The following is a 14,993-nucleotide window of genomic DNA, read 5'->3' as shown; positions in this document are numbered from 1 at the left end:
ATTTTTTCCACATAATTTCAAAGAATTTGGAACCCTTCCTTTACTTCTTCCGCAATGCACAATGATTAGTCGCGATCCTTTGTTTGCAGGCATGTTAGGCATACACATTTTCGAACCCTCAGTCCACCCTTTTGTAACTGTGTCATGAGTGTCATACCAAGTTTCGTCCAAATAGAAAATTTGCCGTTGTTCTTGTCTATATTTAGTTATTTGTTCTAAGTATTCGTTAGGCAATTCCACTATTCTTCTGATTTTCATAACTGCTTGACGTTTGTTTATTTTTTAAATCTAAATCCTAGTTTCTTTATCCAATTCTGGATAAAGAAACAGCAGCTCACAGCAGCTCACGTTATGGCCGGAAGTATTGAGATTCTTCCTTATATTTCAATTGTAGGAATCTCATTGCTTTTGTAACAGTCGTATATTGTTTTTTTTTTTAAATGATTTTATTAGATAAACATCTAAAGGTTTTGGTAATCCCACATCACATCGCGTCTTTCGTTTATAAGGTTTGTTTTTGACTATTTTAAGTACAGTTGAGAAAGGAATTTCGATCACATCTGATGTTGCTTGTAATAGTTTTTTTCCCTCGACACCAAACTTGATATGTAGATTCTTATATACAATGAAACATACTCTCTGTGTTTCAATATTCAAATGCATCCGAATCTTATTCACTGGTATCTCTTTTTCGCATTGTTCACCAGCGATTGGAATCACTACACAGGAAAAAGTCTGCGTTGTTATCACACTCGTTATTACTATTAGTCCTTGCCCAAGGACGCCACATTTTAAACAAATAACAAATCTTTTAAGTAATTATAACTTTACCAATATCGAATTTCAACACTCAAATCGCGATCAGTTCCTGAAATGAACATTGACGACACAACGGCGGTGCTCATCGCTACATTCTATTGGTCACCGTAGCATGACTTCAAATTTAATTTTATGACTCTTCAGCCAATCATAAAACTCGGTTAGTGAAAATTATCCAATATGAACCGCCAGTTCTTCAGTCCACGTGGAGTAATTCGTAGCGGCATTATTTCTTTGTATTGGGTTTTTTGGCCTTTGAGTTCGCCGATAACTTTAAGAATTACTATATCAGTTACTTCGAGTATACCAAATGGAAGGTTTGGCTGAAAAAATACGAAAAATAAAAAGACTTCACTCTCAATATAGCGGACGCCCAAGATGACGGACTAGTTTATTTTTATGAACACCCGTGATATGAGTGTCAAATGAAAAGGTTTGGTAAAGGGGATACAAAAATAACATGATATCACTTTGAATGTTCGAAGGAAAATTAATTCAAAATGTCGAAAAACAAGATGGCCGTCATTCAGGTTTTAAGTTACATGCTGTAAAACAAAATAAACTTCATATTAAGTCAAAGTGTAATTACATTACACAATTCATATGACATAAAATTTTGTTTGATTTGACTATATTTTCTTTTTTTCGGAACATGTGAGTGAAAGACTGTTGAAAAAAAGTTTTTTAACTATTACCTTTTGTTTTGATTGGTTTTCGGGTTTTGTCATGGTCTTCTTTCGTTATAATCTCCAAACGTTTCAACTGCAACAGTCATCTTCAGTGGCGTTGTCGAAGTACTCTTTTTGACGTAGCAACTGCCATGTCGTTTATAGTGCTGATTTTTCACAAACTTTCTGTAATGGCGAGTTTGCGCGTACTTCCCGCACGATTTGGGTGACTTGGCTTCGTTTTGGCGTTTTTCAATGCTGTGTGCCATAGTTACATGGAATTGTTACACTCCCGCTGATTTTAGTGGCCCAATAAGACAAAGAGACTAGTTGGGAGTGGGTTTTGATAACCAGTTTATTTTCAATAAATCATTCAAAATATATCTAAGCTCATTCAGTAACTTTACGGTCCTTGTACTAGTAAGATAAACAAGATAAAATTAACAATATTTCCCATCTCTTTCCATTGTCGAAATTGTACCAACATTCAACTTAGTATTGATATGAGTTGCACACTGCCCCAATGGTTCTTAATCTCACAAACAATGTTTACTCAACATAACTAATAAGGTCTTTGTTTAGTTGAAAGATATTTTACTTAATAATAGGCAATTATGGAAAAATGATGTTCGACATTATTGTTCTTTTCAGATAAATGTTGTGTTGAGGGATTTTTCTGTGTTGTGTATTCCAGAACAGTGTATTTTGGGGAGTAAGTTAGTGAGGTAAGAGATTCAGTGTAAGTACTTATAATTTTGAATACTGACAACGTGAAATTACCATATGATTTGTTCTTTCTTTTCACTCATTGAATAATGTATATAAATACTAAAGTTCAGTTTGAATTTCAATAATATTTGAATATTATGAAAGTTAGATTTTTCAAACGATTAATAGATATTCAATTGAACCATAATGAAATTATGTATGGGTATGTAATAATTCAGTAAGAAACACAATTATTGAATTGGTTGTTTTACAATTTGTTTATGTTCAATCAAACTTTTGACGGCTCAAAATATCGATACACTGACAAAGTACTATGTATCTACTATTAGAAATCAGAAATCATTTCTGTTTCGACCCGCTACAGGTCTCAACAGTGGTTCAAGGCCGAATCATCATTTCATTTTATTGGACACAACTGTTATCGAATGACAAGTGATAACATCTCTCACATAGACATCATTTACGAGATCGAGACAAGACTCAATCCTCGAATATTAAAGTCTCTCGTCGATCCCATACATGACACGTCTTCGCAATGGGAGGTTTCAACGCCTTTTCACTATACAGGGTAATTCAAATTCTACCCCCACCATTGGGATATCCTAAACTACAAGAGATACGTCGAAGCTCAAATTGGGGCAAAGTTGCGTTTTTTTGTGCTTGTCAAAATACTGTTACTTGTAATTCCGGAAATATCCGGAAAAAACTGAAAATCGTAACTTTCGTTTTTATTTTCTTCTAGTGTCATTTACTTGTGATGCACTGTTTGGAACCTTTGCTGTAGTAATGAATATTACTGGAGTTTTTTCCCAATACCAAACCGTTATTTCAACACCTCGACACGTGTTTTCATCACCAAGTGATCATCTTCAGGAGGAAGATCAAATTAATCTTACTTACAAAGCTGTGTTCTCCAGTGATATATTACATATTTTCATCATACATCTAATTTTGTGGTATAATCTGATTTTGAAATTGTCTTTTAAAATTTTATTGGAAAACAACGATAAAAATAAAAGCTATCCTTATTTATACCGTAGATACATATTCTAGGTACCTGCGTCTTAAGTGTCTTGAATTAATTTCACAATATTGCCCTATCTACTAGTCTTAAATTAATTTTACAATGTGTCCTTATGTAATAGTCAGCTAAATCTAATGAATAAAATATTATTTTGAAAAGCTATATGGTATACTATTAGGCATTGGTCCACCATCGTTATTCATAATATTATTATGTTTACTTATTTCTACACTCTCATAGGCATCTAGATGCTCGTTGTTGTTAACTTGTCTAACTAACCTTAATGAGCTGAAGTCTATTGTAAAATATGATGGGCGACTGCTGATTTTTCAGGTTTTCCATATTTCAAGTGTGGTATATCCAATTATCATAGATCTTTTTGTCTGTCCATAATATTTTGCATCACAGTAGTGTGAGATATATTTATCTTGGTTTTTGTCCTTTTTAAAAGTCGAGATTTCGTTCATTCTCAACCTAAACTTCTTCTTCCTTATTATGTCATCTAGAATACACTTCAAGAAACCGTTAGTTGCTGCTATTTCCTGTATTGTACGTTTTTTTTTTGTGAACCTCTCATGTGTGAGAGGAGAAGTCAAAAGACAATGAACTAGAAAATTCACCCCAGCACGTTTGTACTGTCCACAGTGATGTGAACAGTCAGAAATATACCTATGCGTGCTTGTTTCTTTTCTAAATACATCGTATTCTAGCCTTCCATATTGGCTCCTCATTACCAAAACGTCAAGAAGTGGTAGTTGTCTTTTATTTCCTTAATCATACGTGAATTTTATTGATGGAAATACATGATCTAAAAAGGAAACAAAGTCCTCAATATTCGATTTTTGGTTATCGAATATCACGAAAACATCATCCACATACCTTCCATATCCTAGGAAAATACTTAGATTTTTCTTTCGTTTCAATTTCGAACCTGCTCATGAACAGGTTTGCCAGGTAGGGAGACAAGGGGTAACCCATAGCCGTTCCCTCCTGTTGTCATAAAATCAACCTTCTACCTGGAACCGGTTTTGTTTCATACACAAATTAGTAAGAGAAACGAATTTATCATTTTCCTCATTATCGAAATTATTTTTCCAATGAAAATCTCACAATAAATTGTTATTCAAATAAGAGAGATAGTTATTGATGTATCATTTATTCCTACTGACCATTCCATGACTGGAAGTGAAGAACCGTTGTGAATAGTTATTATTCTCTGCAGTGTCATTATCTCTCTTCGATAGGGAATCGATGAATCTGGAGAAGGTTGAGAACGAATAAATATGCTGATAACAGTCGGTGGGGAGGGGGGGGGGCGTTACGAGGCGGTGCTCATTTCATTGGTGTACGGGTATTTGCAAAAAACAGTTCTAATAACGCAATTTCAACTTATCAAACCTGAAACGAGATATCGCACACGTCATCTTAACGAATCGTGATACCTTACATTACCAATTTTTTTTGAGGTTGGTTTTCATTAAAATAATATCATAATCATTGAATATTTCTTTACTATGGCTGCCATGCTTTGATCAGCTTCAAATTCTTTTTTGAAGATTGTCACTTTGTATAGTTTCTATAACTGACAGGAGGCGTTTAAGCAGTTTCTTCTCTAATTCTCTCTGCGGATTTCTCTCTTACTTCTGTTCCTACAACAATTTCATCAGTTATATTTCCTCCCTTCGCTGCTCTTCTTCTTCTCTCGACTCACCTGAAATTATTACGTTTTCCTTTTAATCCATCTGAATCATTCTTTATCTTACCCTTCGCTTGATTTGTACAAAATATTTCATTATCCTCCATGTGGATGAAGTTGGTGTTTCTCTTTGTCACCATTGTTCCTACACCTAGAATTTTTACCATCTTCTTCCACATCATAAAACTGTAACTCACTCTTTGACGCGTATTTAATGATATTTTTGTTGATGTCTTCAAATGTCTGAACACATAAATACTAAATTTGATTTTGCTGTTTTCAATTATTTTACTCTTGTTGTTGAAGTTTATTGGAATATGACAACGTTTGTTGTATTACAGTCAGATCCAAAAAAAATCGGAACTAGAAATTTGGGGTATGTTGAGAAAGTATTCTAATGGTGTTATCAATACTTAGTCTACTGATAGTCTTTTGAAAGAAAGTTCATCATTTATGAACGACTAATAAGAACTTTTCAGTGTGGGATTACTACCTCATATGACTGAAAATATTATCTATGATATTACGGTCATATTATTTCTGATAAAGAAAGATAAAACACATGTGTGTTTCAACAAATGATTCTATGATTTATCTCAGAAAAAATCATTATGAAACTTTTTTCGAGAGTACTGTAAACAATTAATTACTGTATGAATGAATAATGGAGATAAATTCTAGAATATTGATAAAATTATTTAACGTACTTGAAATATTTCCACGATATTACTGCAGTGGTGCAGATATCGTATGGTATATTTGTTGATTTTTCATTCAACAGATGTTGTAGTGCGTGATTATCAAAAAAATGTTTGACCAAAAATTATGTGATCATTCTATTCGTCGTCCTTAACGCTTAAAATAAATGCGACCCCGAACATTTTTAAATAACAGTGTGTGAGTGAATCTCTAGAATTATTATAAAAATTTGTAAATCAATGCACAGATGAATCCCTCTGAGAAACATTTAAAAATATAACGTTGTAATTATATATAGTTACATGAACATTATAACAACAAAAAGGCTGGAAGTGCAAAAACACTATGTTGTTAAGATACTCATTGATATTCGTATTTAACGTCCAATGAAGAATAAAGAATAATTTACATGACTAACGCCAATTTTGTTTGTCAAAAAAAGATTCTCTTACTTTCTGTACAGTTGAAACTCGGTTCCTTCAGTATTCGATCAACCATAAACTCATTGGAAGTTACCCTTAAGTAACGATTAATTTCGTATTTCAAGTTGGCGAAGTACTTGCAACAAATATTTTGATTACTGGTGAAATGATCAGAGATGAAAGTGAAATTATATTCAAAAATTACACCTTTGATCTTCATAAACTTCATTTTCAAAAATATCACGACACGTTTCGCTATCACAGTAGCTTTTTCGTAGTGCATAACATACTAAAAGTTAATTCTTTACTTTAATTTTCACATACTCCACGTAATCATCAGTGATAATCACCTACTCAGCTACTTACTCAATCATAATTTTTTATAGTATATTATATCAATTCCACATTAATAATTATATGTCTACGAAGACTTGGAAACATCGGTTTCTAAGAAAACAAGTTCAGTAATGGTGATCTATTTATATCCAGTTGGTCATTCACTGAACTGTTTTAATCTTTAAGTTTATTAACTTCCATTGCTTTCGAATGATTTAGCTTAATTTTCTATAAGTGAAATTTCAAAATCTACGTTAAAGATATGATTTTCTTCTGAAAAATGATTTGAATATGTTGAACTTATTTTTTTATTTATACAGTTCATATGATATTCCTGGATGCGATTACTAAATATTCTGCCGGATTGACCAATATATACCTTTCGACAAGTTTCACAATTCAATTTATATATAATCCTGATTCCTCGAATTTGGATGTTTTGTCTTTATTATTTTTAACTAACTTCATCAAAGTATTACCTGTTCTATATGCAATTACAATATATTGTTTATTCAAAAATGAAACCACTTCTGTAAATTGTCGAAAAATATGTTGAAGTTTTGATTATCAACTTATCAATAGGAAAAATATTCTGAAAAAAAGAACGATTCGGAAAGTTTTTTCCCTATTGATGAGTTGCTAATCAAAACCAGAGTAGAGAATTAACTTTTAGTATGTTTTTACTACGAGAAAGCTACTGTGATAGCAATTGATGCCGTAATATTTTTGAAAATGAAGTTTTTGAAGATCAAATCGTTAGGTGTAGTTTGTGAAATTACTATGGATCTTCATCAGGTACCTAACGACTGAGTCAATCAGATAATCTGCTTGTAATCAATAATAATAACCTTTGATAAAATTCACCCTAACAGAAAGTATGCTCATAACTATCAATTTTGATTTCAAAATATTGGCCATTTTTTAGACCTATAAATAAAAAACAATATGTAGTGAATCATGAATACTCTGAGCTGTTTCTCGATGAAAATCAATAACACTATCCATTATAATAATTTTCACAATGAAGTTGCGTTTCACGATACGGTAGCTTCATCAGTTACTGCTACATCAAACTATTCTACAATAGTTTTATATAACACGTAGGTAACAGTAGGTAATGACATTTATCTAATAAGTTACCGACTGTTATATAAAACACATTTTAAAATAGTTTGATATACCAGCAACTGATTTAGCTACCGCGTAGCAAAACGCGTATTATATAAAATGTATTGTGGAAATTCTATTATAATCATCATCAAAGGGATTTGAGAGTTTTTCGATGAAATCTCTACGGGTGCAGCTCCACCCCGAAATCTCGCGGATAATTTTGTCATATTTCAACCAACATACATACAGGGTGGGGAACCAAAAACGAAACAGATCGAATATTTTCAAAACACATGTTTTCTGAAGAAAAAAAATGCAAAAACACGTTGATTTGTAATCCAAAGGGGACATCTTTCTATCATGACCTCAATAGACAAGTTGATGCTCTGTGTAAAAAACTCAACACGCTGTACTTTGCATTTATTACTCTGAAATCGAGTTTTCATAGGCACCACCTAGTAAACCTATATTATTCTTCAATATACAGTATCATTAGTAGTAACATCATTGTGCATAATTTTCATATCACAAAAAAATTCATAAGGTTAATATATGATTTGGACTATAGAGAAACGTGCAGAAACACGTTCATTGAAAACAATATCCTAATACTAACATCTATCTATCTCTACAAATCATTAATATATAACCACCAGAATGCTAAAAATATGAACGGAAACAGTGACTACCATAAATATGATACCAGACAGAAGAATGACTTCCATTTGCACTACTTGCCAAGAAAGCAACATATAAAAAGCCTGCTGGAGCACATTTGTTCAATATTTTGCCTGAAGACTTGAAACTCATTACCAATATGAAACATTTCAAACTATCTTTGAAAAAGTTTCTCATCCGCCATGCCTTTTATTTATTAGACGAGTATAAACAACTTAGCGACTAGGCGGTTATGTTTGAATGTATTTTAACATGTGTTATATTCTATATTTTATTTTATTTTTATTATTCTTAATTAATTTGTAACGACTAGGATGTTTGTGATGTTTTTTTCTAATGTTTATATCCAATGAGAATTTTTTCTTTCTTTATGTACTGCGACTTATCTCATGTTGTAAAGCAACCATAAGGGATTGAATAAATATCTATCTATCTATCTATCTATTTAACCCCTCGGTCACTATCACCCAAACAATTTGAATAGGAAAAGTAGTAAGTGTAACACATCATCAACTAACTTTCTATTTTGGCGCTCTCTAGCGGGAAAAAAACTGTTTCGTATTCCAAATTATGATACTCCGTTTGCAAGCTAATTTGACATGGCAAACAAAATGGTGGCTCCACAATGGCGGATAAGATTTGCAATTATGGTCCGATTCGATTCAAAATTGATAAGTGGTGGTTTTCAGAGTCGAAAATTATGTTTTTTTTGTCGATGCAAAAAGCAATATGGCGACAAAATTTGTAATTATGGTTTGAGTCGACCCAGCACCGAAAACGAATTCTTAAAAACACATGTTTTGTGACAATAATGCAAAAACACGTCGATTTCAAATCCAAGGGAGACATCTTCCTGTCGTAACCTCAACAGTCATACCTCTCTTCCCACCTCTTGGTCACTCATACAATTTTAATAGGGAAAGTACTAAGTGTGACACAGCTTCGAAAAGGTAATTCCATATGAAATTCAAACATGTGAGTGTTAGCTACCTAACTTTTCATTTTGGCGCCCTATTGCGGAAAAAACAACTGTTTCGTATTCCAACTTATGATATTATATTTGCCATATATTATATATTTGCCATACACGAGTATAAGTTCGTCTCAAAAGATTGTCTGACGTTTTGAAGCATTTCGGGATTATTTGACGACATTCGGTTATAATACTTTGACGTAAAACTTCTAAGGAACCTGGCTGAGTGGCGTACATTTTACTTTTTGAATGGCCCCACAAAAAATCTAAGGGAGATGAATCCGGAGATCGAAGGCATTCAATGCATCCTCTTCTTCCAATCCAGTGTCTAGGAAATCTTTCATTCAGGTACTGACGAACTACTGCAGCAAAATGAGGAGGAGCTCCGTCCTGTTGGAATATTATATGACCCTCAAGAGATCAGTTATCGTTTTCTATTATGTCCGTTATTACATACTAATTTTGATTCGAATCGGACCATAATTTCGTCCACCATTTTCGAGTCACCATATTGTTTTTTCGCATTGATAAACAAATCATAATTTCCGACTCTGAAAACCACCACTTATCAATTTTGAATCAAATCGGGTCATAATTGCAAATCTTGTCCGCCATTGTGGAGCCGCCATTTTGTTTTTTCCTTAGAAACATTCCTCAATGCATTGTCACCAAATTTATGTCAAATTAGTTTGTAAATGAAGTATAATAATTTGGAATACGCAACAACTTTTTTTCCCGCAAGAGGACGCCAAAAAAAAAAGTTAGGTAGCGAAAATTGACATGGCCGAATTCCTTATGAAATTATCTTTTTAATGGTGTGTCACACTTACTACTTTCCCTATTCAAATTGTTTGGGTGATAGGGACCGATGTCCCCTTTGGATTACAAATCGACGGGTTTTTGCATTTTTTTCAGAAAACATGTGTTTTGAAGATTTTCGATCTGTTTCGTTTTCGGTGTCCCACCCAGTATAGCTTTCTCTTGAAACGCTCCGCCCATTGCTGAAAACTGTATGAATATTCACTCGGTAGACTTTGAGTTTATCGCGTTTCGACAGAAAGACGCGTCGGCAGAACTTTGTTTCATAATCACAATACATGTTACTTCCATCTGAACCGTTATCTCCAACAATTGCAGTCCCGATCATATCAAGAGATCTTCCAGAAATAACTAAGTTCAAGAGATTATTTCTTGAAATGCTTGACATGAATACTGATATGGAACCATTCGGTTTAATAAACCGACACCGGTCCTAACAAATGAAAGTTATTTTCTTAGTTATTTTCTTTATCCTATATTCAATATAAATTTCTACAAAATGAATAGGTTATCAATCGAACAAAATTACGAATTAATTAAACGCCATGAGTTTAATATGCTGCACCAGGTCAAGTTCAGGTTATTTCCTCATCAAATTATAGTGCATATTTTTAACATTCATCAAATATTAAACTTTCACTAAAGCAGATTTGCATCATGAAGCAAATAAACCACACAAATGATATTGAAATGAGACTATTTAATGAAAGGTAAAAATGTATAAGAATATATCTACGTGACAAGAAGCGTTCCTGATAGAATATAAAATTAAGATGACATTAATATATCAAAATATTATTTTTTCGTTGTTGCCCCTCTCCATTTTGTCAATATACGTTGTTAAATGCATCTTGCTGCTGTAGATTTTCTGCATTTCTGTATGAAAAACATCATAATAAAAATAATTAATAATGGATTAATGATGGAAAATTAGGGTTTGTACTCAACTGATGTTAATGTTATTATAGACAACCTGATTATATTCTCTGATGGAGAATATAAAAAGGCAGGTAGAACTAATTTCACCATTGAAATCATTCACAATAAAGAAAAATCAACTGCCCTGGTATGACCATGAAGTTGTTGTATGTAGCAAAGCAAGAGATAGGGCTTATAAAGCATTTAGGAGTAGCATTGAGGTAAACGAAAGACAATTGAACTGGAATATATATATATATATATATATATATATATATATATATATATATATATATATATATATATATATATATATATATATATATATATATATACAGTGTCACCGATAAAGTCCGCATCAAATGGGAAACTTTTTTATTTATCGTTTTATGTGAAATTTGATTTTGGCAGTAGATTTTGCTTAAGAAATGATGTCAAATGGCGTCTACAAAATAGGTCACGTGATTTCCTTAACCTGTCAAAATTGACATTTAAAAAAAGAAACATCGAAAAATGACATTATTCTTCAAAATATCCAAAAATATCAAAGGATAAAAACATTTTCTTTTGTAATTTTATACCCACACACCAAGTTTCAAACCCATAATAAGTATTTTATATTTTCACTATTTTTCCGCACTCCTGCTTTTTCTACTTATCAAAATTTAAGCACTCCTGTACTAAATCATTTATTTTAACTAAACTCGTCACCGAATTTCTTTTTTTGTAATATAATAATTTTTTGTAATAAGCAAATGGCCTCACAATATGAATTAGAACAAAACGGAACATTAGGAAACATCATTTCGTGATTCTTGAAGCCCATTCATTAAAAAAAAAACTCATAGTATTTACATTTACCTACTCCGCTAACAACACTAATTTAAAAAAACTGGGTAGGCTGTGAAAAAATATGAAACTACATAATGTGTTTTAGAAAACGTCACTGTCACTGAATAAATTAATGCCCGTTAGTTCAATGTAATGTATGAAAATTAAAATAATATGTTCTTTACAATAAAAAATTGAAATTGTGCTAATTTGTGGTGAAAACACATTGCATCGACAAGTGGCTGATATTTTTAACGCAAGACATCCTGGTAGACATGTACAGCAATCCACTGTAAGTAGGATTTTAATAAAATTTAAACTGACTGGTTCAGTTGAAAATACTTTTAAAAAACGTCATAATCCATCACGCAATAATGATGAGGTTCAGTTGGCTGTCTGCCTGGATGTTATCGAACAGGGAAAATCAAGTATTACCAATATTGTAGATAGAACTGGCGTTAAAAGAGAAAGCGTAAGAGCAATTTTACATAAAAATAAATTCAAACCCTACAAACCCAAATTTATAAATACCTTAAAGGAAAGAGATTTCGATGTTCGACTAGATTTCTCTTTCTGGTACCAAGGAGAAGTAGAATTAAACAGAAAATTTCCTTACAAAATCCTATGGACCGACGAAGCTACCTTCACATCGAACGGCGTAGTCAGTTCCCAGAATTGTAGGTGGTGGGCTCAGGAAAATCCTCATTTTGTGATAGAATGTCGGGACCAATATTCATTTAAAACAAATGTGTGGTGCGGTGTTTTAAATAATCAGGTAATGGGACCATTACCTTTTTTTTCTACATTCTTTTTTAGACACAATTTAACTTCTCAGGATTATTTGCAATTTCTAAATACTGAGATTAGTGATATAGTGGACAATATGCCGGTTGAAATAAGACACAGTTTGTGGTATCAATGTGACGGGGCTCCTATTCATAGTTCAAGACAAGTCAAAGAGAAACTATTAGAAATGTTTAGGGGCAAAGTTATTGGGCGAAATATGGAGCAAATATGGCCGCCTAGGTCGCCAGATTCAACCCCAATAGATTTTTTCTTGTGGGGTTACTTAAAACAAATCTTTTATAAACAAAGACCTTTTCGTGACGTGAATCACCTAGAAACTGTTATTAGAAACTCTATTTTAAACATAAACCCTGTGAGTATCAGCAACTCAATAAAAGATGTATCAAGAAGGACAATTATCTGCATAGAACGCGATGGAAGACATACAGAAATGTAGTGTATTTAATGTTATGAGTCTTTTTTTCGTGTTTTTTTTGCTATTAGGTATAGGTACATGTTTATTTTCAGTTCCTTTTAATTAGGATTAAATTCCACTGTATTTTTTGTTAAAAAAACAATAAACACTCTAAGATATTGTTTCCTAATGTTCCGTTTTGTTCTAATTCATATTGTGAGGCCATTTGCTCATTAAAAAACTCAAGTACTGAATAGTTTGGAAAGCCCCGTTGAAACTAGATGAACTTTGCATCAAGTTTGACAACTTTTATTTTTCAAAATATGTTTTTAACATCAAAGAGGCTCTTAAAATATTATTATATTACAAAAAAAGAAATTCGGTGACGAGTTTAGTTAAAATAAATGATTTAGTACAGGTGTGCTTAAATTTTGATAAGTAGAAAAAGCAGGAATGCGGAAAAATAGTGAAAATATAAAATACTTATTATGGGTTTGAAACTTGGTGTGTGGGTATAAAATTACAAAAGAAAATGTTTTTATCCTTTGATATTTTTGGATATTTTGAAGAATAATGTCATTTTTCGATGTTTCTTTTTTTAAATGTCAATTTTGACACGTTAAGGAAATCACGTGACCTATTTTGTAGACGCCATTCGACATCATTTCTTAAGCAAAATCTACTGCCAAGATCAAATTTCACATAAAACGATAAAGAAAAAAGTTTCCCATTTGATGCGGACTTTATCGGTGACACTGTATATATATATATATATATATATATATATATATATATATATATATATATATATATATATATATATATATATATATATATATATATATATATATATATATATATATATATATATATATAAACCACAGAAATGGAGTGGTGAATCTTCTCAAAATAAAAAATTAAGTTATTGTAAAACAGAAATAGATAATTGTTCAAGGAATCCGAAAAAAATGTGGAAAACACTCAAAACTCTTATCAAACCCAATAATGCACCTATACCTACCCAAATAATTTTTGAAACAACAACAGCTAATTTAGATTACGACAAGGCTGAAATGTTCAATTCTTTTTTTATTGATAGTATATTATCAATTAAAAATAGTATTCCCTTAGCCTACCCTTGGTCAAACCATAACGTTCCAATATAATTGAATGCACTCTGGTAGTTTTTAAGCCTTTAACCTTGAATGAGCTTAACATTTTAGTAAATAGTTTAGACAGCAAGTGCAATTCAGATATTCTGAATAATAAAGTGCTGAAAAGTATCTTTCATGTGATTGGTCCGATAATCTTGAACTTTATCAATACGTCACTTACTACTGGTGTTTTTTCTCATCAGCTTAAAACAAATACAGTTGTACCAGTTCCCAAAATAATAAATACAAACGAGGCTATCAATTTCCGACCTATCAATACATTACCAAGCTTGGAATAAGTACTTGAATTAGCTGTGTACGATCAAATTCTTGACTACATCAATACAAATAAACTTTTAATGGAATACCAATCAGGGTTTAGAGAGGGTCATTCATGTGAATCTGCTTTTCAAGTAACACTATCCAAATGGAAAATTGATATGGATGCAAATAGGTACATTGTAGCAGTGTTCCTCGATTTTAAACGAGCTTTCGAGACTATAGATATTTCAATTCTACTTACGAAACTACAGTACTATGGTTTGACTGGCAACGTTTTCAATTGGTTCTCTAGAGAGGTCACAGTGTACTGAAGTAAAGAACTACATTTCAACAAAAAAAGCCATCAATACCGGTGTTCCACAAGGTAGTGTATTAGGTCCGTTACTGTTTATTTTATATCTAAATGACATCAATCATATTCAGGACTGTGAATTTATAAACCTCTTTGCAGATGACACTTTGCTGACAGCAAGCGATATCAGCTTAACGAATGCTGTCAAAAAAATTAATAATATGCTTATTAGAATATCCGAAATCCTCAATATCAATAAAATGAAACTCAATATAAACAAAATCAAATCAATGATCATAACCACTCAATGTAAATATAATCTAATCGACAAAAAATCCATAA

General features: G+C 32.0%; 1 protein-coding gene across 7 annotated transcripts in view; it reads left to right on the top strand.

Annotated features, from left to right (window-relative positions):
* Positions 1–14,993, top strand: part of ZnT77C (Zinc transporter 77C) — a 114,638-nt gene that overhangs the window by 56,463 nt on the left and 43,182 nt on the right. The window contains exon 2 of one of the 7 annotated variants that reach the window (XM_074185290.1): positions 2,139–2,212. The exons of 2 other annotated variants lie outside the window; for them this stretch is intronic. The gene's annotated coding sequence lies outside the window, so the exon portion shown is untranslated. Of the gene's footprint in view, positions 1–2,063; positions 2,227–14,993 lie in introns of those variants that run through there. 4 more of the 7 variants (XM_074185289.1, XM_074185286.1, XM_074185291.1 and 1 more) reach the window with 4 other exon arrangements.

The sequence above is a fragment of the Leptinotarsa decemlineata genome, unplaced genomic scaffold (genome assembly GCF_025532065.1).
Source record: "Leptinotarsa decemlineata unplaced genomic scaffold, Ldec_3_MD MMD2_tig00026369_RagTag_RagTag, whole genome shotgun sequence".
Lineage (NCBI taxonomy): Eukaryota > Metazoa > Arthropoda > Insecta > Coleoptera > Chrysomelidae > Leptinotarsa > Leptinotarsa decemlineata.
Note: the sequence above shows the minus strand (reverse complement) of the source record. Positions and strands in the feature narration are given on the sequence as shown.